The sequence below is a fragment of the Pseudorasbora parva genome, chromosome 9 (assembly GCF_024679245.1).
Source record: "Pseudorasbora parva isolate DD20220531a chromosome 9, ASM2467924v1, whole genome shotgun sequence".
Lineage (NCBI taxonomy): Eukaryota > Metazoa > Chordata > Actinopteri > Cypriniformes > Gobionidae > Pseudorasbora > Pseudorasbora parva.
The window spans coordinates 15,999,893-16,005,892 of NC_090180.1; positions in this window are offsets into that span (position 1 = coordinate 15,999,893).

The window sequence follows — 6,000 nt, forward strand, 5'->3', positions numbered from 1 at the left end:
ATTATCAGACGCACTTTATTCTCTCGTCTTCACTGGCTCATTTGTGTTCAATGTTGCTGCTATAGCTTCAGATACAAAAAATAAAGAAAAAATGTGTGCAAAGGATTTGTTGAAAAGCAGAGAACAGGGAAATAGACTATCTACGATAGCCTAACATATTGTAATTCAAACAGCAACAGTCACTAAAATAACTACTCAATGGTAGGCTGAAGCTCATTTAAAAATTGTGGTATTAGACTAGCACTACATCTACTAGACCAAGGTTAGGCATTTCATGTATTGCTATCTCCTGAATTAATTAATCGGTCCCTCAATAATCATGTTAACTATGTCTGAATACTAGCGTTGCCATAGGAATGCTTCGGCTTTTGCCACCCGGAAGAACGTTTATTACTGTTGTGACGTCATGGTGAATTGTCGTATTCAATTTAATGAATCAGTTTCATGTCAGATGATGTCACATCAATTTCAAATGAGCGCAGAATACCGTCCGAATGGTGATATTGTATTATCCTAACACTTCTCTTCATGTGTTTTTGACCTACCTTAGCTATTTACAATCTTATGCAATTAAGCATGCTTTCATTTCAATATTTGTAGCATCCAATAAAACATTTTAATTACAAAATTACCAATTGGAGCCAAATCACAGAAACTGCAGCAATGATTTTAATATTAGTGTCAGGTAAGTGTAAGATGCGCGTCTACATTTTATGGAAATTTATTATAAACTTTATTATAAAATTTACTTAGACCGACTGGGTAAACCCAGCCTGATCTGCCAGCGATTTGACTTCGCCCTGCAACACAGTCTGAAAACCTGTACATTCATTTCTACTGCTTCTGTTACACTTTTGCGGGAACAAATCACAGACTAACTTATTCCCCTGGCACGCTTTTGGCGAGTTTAGTAGTCTGTTTAGTTGACTATCCAATTGCAAACAGAGTCATTCAAATAATACTCATTGATCAATCTTAAATTGAGCTTGGTCTGGTGATACCCAGACAACTTATAAACTAGAAAATCATGTGAAATTTACTTTTTAAATCAATTTGATTTTTATCAGTAAATAATTAATTTTAAGACATGTGTCTTTTCAAAAACAGCAAATGACCTTCTGTAAAGCACACACACACACACACACACACACACACACACACACACACACACACACACACACACACACACACACACACACACACACACACACACACACACACACACACACACACACACACACACACACAATTTCAAGCATGCTAAGTCTCAAAAACACCCAAAAAGATAATTAAAATTACACTTTGCCATAGCAACAGTATATAAAATATCAGGAATCGATTCGTATGTCTATAAATCGGGTGAAAGTAAGACAGTGATTAAAAAAAAATTCAAAAAGTGACACATCCTGCTGCCAGTTGGTAGCGCTATAACTTTGACTGAATACTGGAATGTAGATGTCTTCAGGCCAGGACTCTTGTCAAACATGTGAAGTTTGAGGCAGATCGGACATTGTATGCCTGAGGTACAACAAATTCCTGTGTCATGGCGAAACATCAACATTTGTGAGGCCGCCACGGACACACCCTTCAGGGAAAACTCAAGATCTTCCCAATTTAACACCACAAAGGCCTTTAGAATAGACTGTGCAAATACGATGTTGATATGATTAAATCTCTAGGAGGAGTTTGTTGTACAATGTCTGGCAATGGCAAAAACTGCACCAATTTACCAAAGAAAATTCAAAATATCTCACTTCCTGTTGGTTTTTCAGATTTGGCGCCCTGGGTCTTTTTTGTAGGTATTGGGCTGTTGAATGCGTCTACAGAATTTTCATACTCATACATGAAACGTAGCGTGAATGACGCTTAATTTAAATTTTGTAGGTGGCACTATCGAACCATTTTGCCACACCTAATTCTGAAACCCACATCAGATGTATGTTTTCACCACTTCTGATGCATGTGCAAAGTTTCATGAGTTTTCATGCGTGTTTAGGCCCTCAAAAATGTAATTCATTTGGGAAAAGAAAAATGATGGTTTGAGCAATTACAATAAGGTCCTCACACCTTAAGCCCTAAATATCTGAGTTCCTGTTCGTCGGAGCTAATGACTGTAAATTAGAAAGTTGTTCGGCTCAAAGAGAACAATATATATACAGAGTTTGGTGACTGAAGATAAAACTAACCCCCCCACTTTTGACAAAAGATTGCATTACTTTTGTCAAAAGATGGCGCTACTGAGCTCCTCCACCCAGGGCTCTACCCTAACTCTTTTCTTGAGGAGCACTTGTGCTCCTAATTAAAAAAAATTAGGAGCACAGTCAAAAATTTAGGAGCACATTCTAATCCATCAAACACATTCCAATTATAACTTTCCCATTACAGGACGATATTTGTCCTTTAATGTCCAGGGTCATTTTTACCATTATAAGAGCATGTTTTCTAATCTTATTAAATGTATGCATCATCTGTCAATTTCTTAAAGGGATCCCCTGGTGTTGAGACTTGTATGGCTTAATATAACATAAATGATGTCTCTTACTGAATTATGTAGTAGAAAACCCATGAAAAATCTACGTTATTTAAAAAATCGATTTTATATTTGGACCATGGGCGGCGCCATTTTGTTTGCGTTCTAGGTTGATGACGTAGATTGGTTGAACTCCTCAATCAGCTGGCGCTACCCGTAGCTATTTTTACCACAACGCAACTCGAAAATTGTTTCAGAGTTAAACAAAACCAATGAATTGCTTTGTAATTGTACTTAAAACACGCTCAAACATACATGTGCACACAAACTCACCTACACAAACAAATCGGCGGCCGGGCACACACACCTGACAGACTGCATTGTCTCAATCGAGATGTTGGGCTGCTCAGTCTCCATGACAGGGGCTGAATCCGAAATCGACCCCCTATACCCTGAAATAGGGCATTATTTGAAGGGACGGCCATTTGTAGTGTTGTCCGACATCATAGTGGACATGTTCGAGTGCAGTCATTCAGTCTCACGTTGCACCGCAGTGTACAGCCGATTTACAACAGCTGTCCGACTTCACACACACACACACACATGAGGCGCGAACAGATCGGCGCGAACACACACGCACTGCGTGCGCGCATACATCACTATTCCCTGTGTTGATATCATAGATAGACTGTTGATATGCAGTAGGTTAACTGTAATGCCTAATGTATCCAGCAGAGGGAAATATCTAGGTAGGATGATGGGATAAGTTAACGTGAGGAAGAGAGGCAGGATGTTTTGGTGATGATGCATGGGATTGGTTTGTGCATTAAAGTTTGAGCACGCTCAGTGAATTAACCTCAATCTTTAAACTTTCACTTTTAAGACACAAATTACTTTCGCTACTTTTGTTCACTAATACAACTTGAAGGAGTGAATGAAGACGATCGAGTGCGTGAAGTCGGACAGCTGTTGTGTGTAAATCGGCTGTACACTCGTTATTGCGGTGAACGTGAGACTGAATGACTGCACTCGAACATGTCCACTATGATGTCGGACAACACTACAAATGGCCGTCCCTTCAAATAATGCCCTATTTCAGGGTATAGGGGGTCGATTTCGGAATCAGCCCGTCGTGGAGACTGAGCATCCCAACATCTCGATTGAGACAGCGCAGTCTGTCAGGTGTGTGTGCGCGCCCGCCGATCTGTTCGTGACTTGTGTAGGTGAGTTTGTGTGCACATGTATGTTTGAGTGTGTTTTAAGTACAATTACAAAGCAATTCATTGGTTTTGTTTAACTCTGAAACAATTTTCGAGTTGCGTTGTGGTAAAAATAGCTACGGGTAATGCCAGCTGATTGAGGAGTTCAACCAATCCAACAGTTAATTTTGTCTAAAATGTATAGTTATATTTAAGTTTTTTTCACTAAAATAATTTAGTATTCAAATAACCAATTATTTATTTTAAATATACTTAATACATTTGCGAAATTTATTTCAAAATATTTGAGAATGGAGAATTAAACCGATCTGTTTCAAGAACCACAAATATTACTTAATTAAAATCAAGATTATTAATATTTAACACACACTGAAGAAATTGAGTAAGTTTACTCGATTAAAACAACGCACCCCTCCCCCACCCTCTGACGTCACGTCAGCTCGACGGTTGAGTGATGCAGATATTTGAATTCTCCTCAGTCACCAGAGCAGTTTCTTCTTCTCAGCGTCGCAGAATTGGGGCATTTCCTCTGTGAAATTCAGGTTTGTATGTTTTTTTTTAATCTATATAATCATTACTGCGCTAAAAGGCATTTTATTTAATTCAAAACAACATACAGGGACAGTGTGAGTCACCTTAAGTTAACGTGTGGCGTTGGTCTTTGAAACGCCTGCTGTGTTGCTCAAAACACACAACTTTATTCGTAAAGATAATGAATATAATGAATTTGGATGATAAAATCTTATTAAAACTGGGCACTGTTTGTTTATTGTCAGGTTATGGAGTCTGTTGCCTCGCAGCATCTTTCAGCTACGAATGAAACGCAGGACAGCAGGACAGCGGTCTCAAGTTCAAAGTCCACCCGCAGACCACTAACGTTAGTCCATCTCAGGCTCGAGAAACAGCACTGATACGGTGGAAATGGGATAACAGACCGGTTGATTACACTTGAATTACTTTTAAATGTTTAATTTTTACTTCTAAAATGTTTGTAACATGAGTTTAAATGTTGTAAAATAACTTTACATGTCAAAACAGTAATATATGCTGTAACGTTATTGCTGTACTCGTCGACAATAAAGGCCATGTCATGTATAAGTGTGTTTGTGTGGACTGTGGAGTATTTTACAAAGGTTTAGAGGAAATTAAAGTTATACTATACAAGTTAGTAATACTCATAAATAAAAACAGTTCATATTAGTCATAAATATTGTTTTTTAAAATGCTTTTTACCCAATTTTTTCTACTCAATTGAATTTGTTAATGTAACAAATGCAGTTACTCAGATCTACTTAATTTTTTTACTTACATTTACTACTTACAGAGTGTAGGCTCACCAAGACCTGGTGAACTGAAAAACGGTAGGACAACATGACCTGGTCAGCAGGGTCCTGATGGTGTGTTCAACACCAGACACGAATTAAGCGATAAGAATGAATGATTTACTTGTTAATGCCCCAGTGAACCGGAAGTAGCAAGTGAGTTTTCTTCAGTGCTGTGACATGTTTCAAAGTGAATATTGAACAGAGGGCAGGGTTTTACCTCAGCGCTCCTCCTCTCCATCAATCGCTCATAGCAGACTATTGCCCAGCCAACACGTGTATGTGGGACCCACATGGATTAAACATGGGCTACAGGGGTACAGAGTGGGCATCGGCTCAAAATGGGCATCTTATCTGGGGCCCAATTGGGTGAACTAAGTAGGTCCCACATGGGCAAACCCAGCTGGGCTCCCCATGTGGGACCTAGTTGGTTCACTAATGGGAAATGACATGGGTTGAAAATGGGCAACTCAGTGGTCTAATTCATTCACAGTCAAGACAAGTGCAAACACAGTCAATTCCAAAGGTTAATTGGGTTGATAGCACACAAATATCACCCTTGAAATAATTTCATTGTTATTTTGAGACTTAAACATAATGTGACTTCAATCTAATCAAAATCTAAAAATGCCAGCACAATGGCAATTTTACCAAATATTATGCCATTTAGTGGTAACAGGCATCAAGAGCCTGTGGATACAGAGAGAAAAAAGGCAATACAAAGTGTATTTTGTGATCACAGAACAGTGCCATACAGGGACCATTTTAGCTTTTATTCTAAAAGTGTACACATTGAGTGAAATATTTCCATTCTCAAATGTTTAATTTTAAATAGATCTTTAATCTTTTAGTTTATTTTGTCACAGAACAACTAGTTATCCACTGAGCAATGAGATCTGAGGAGTTTTATCCATCTCCTCACTCAGCTGTCAGTGCTTTTTACCCTTTTTTTTAGTGCTAATTCAAATAAAAAAAAATGCACAAAAGA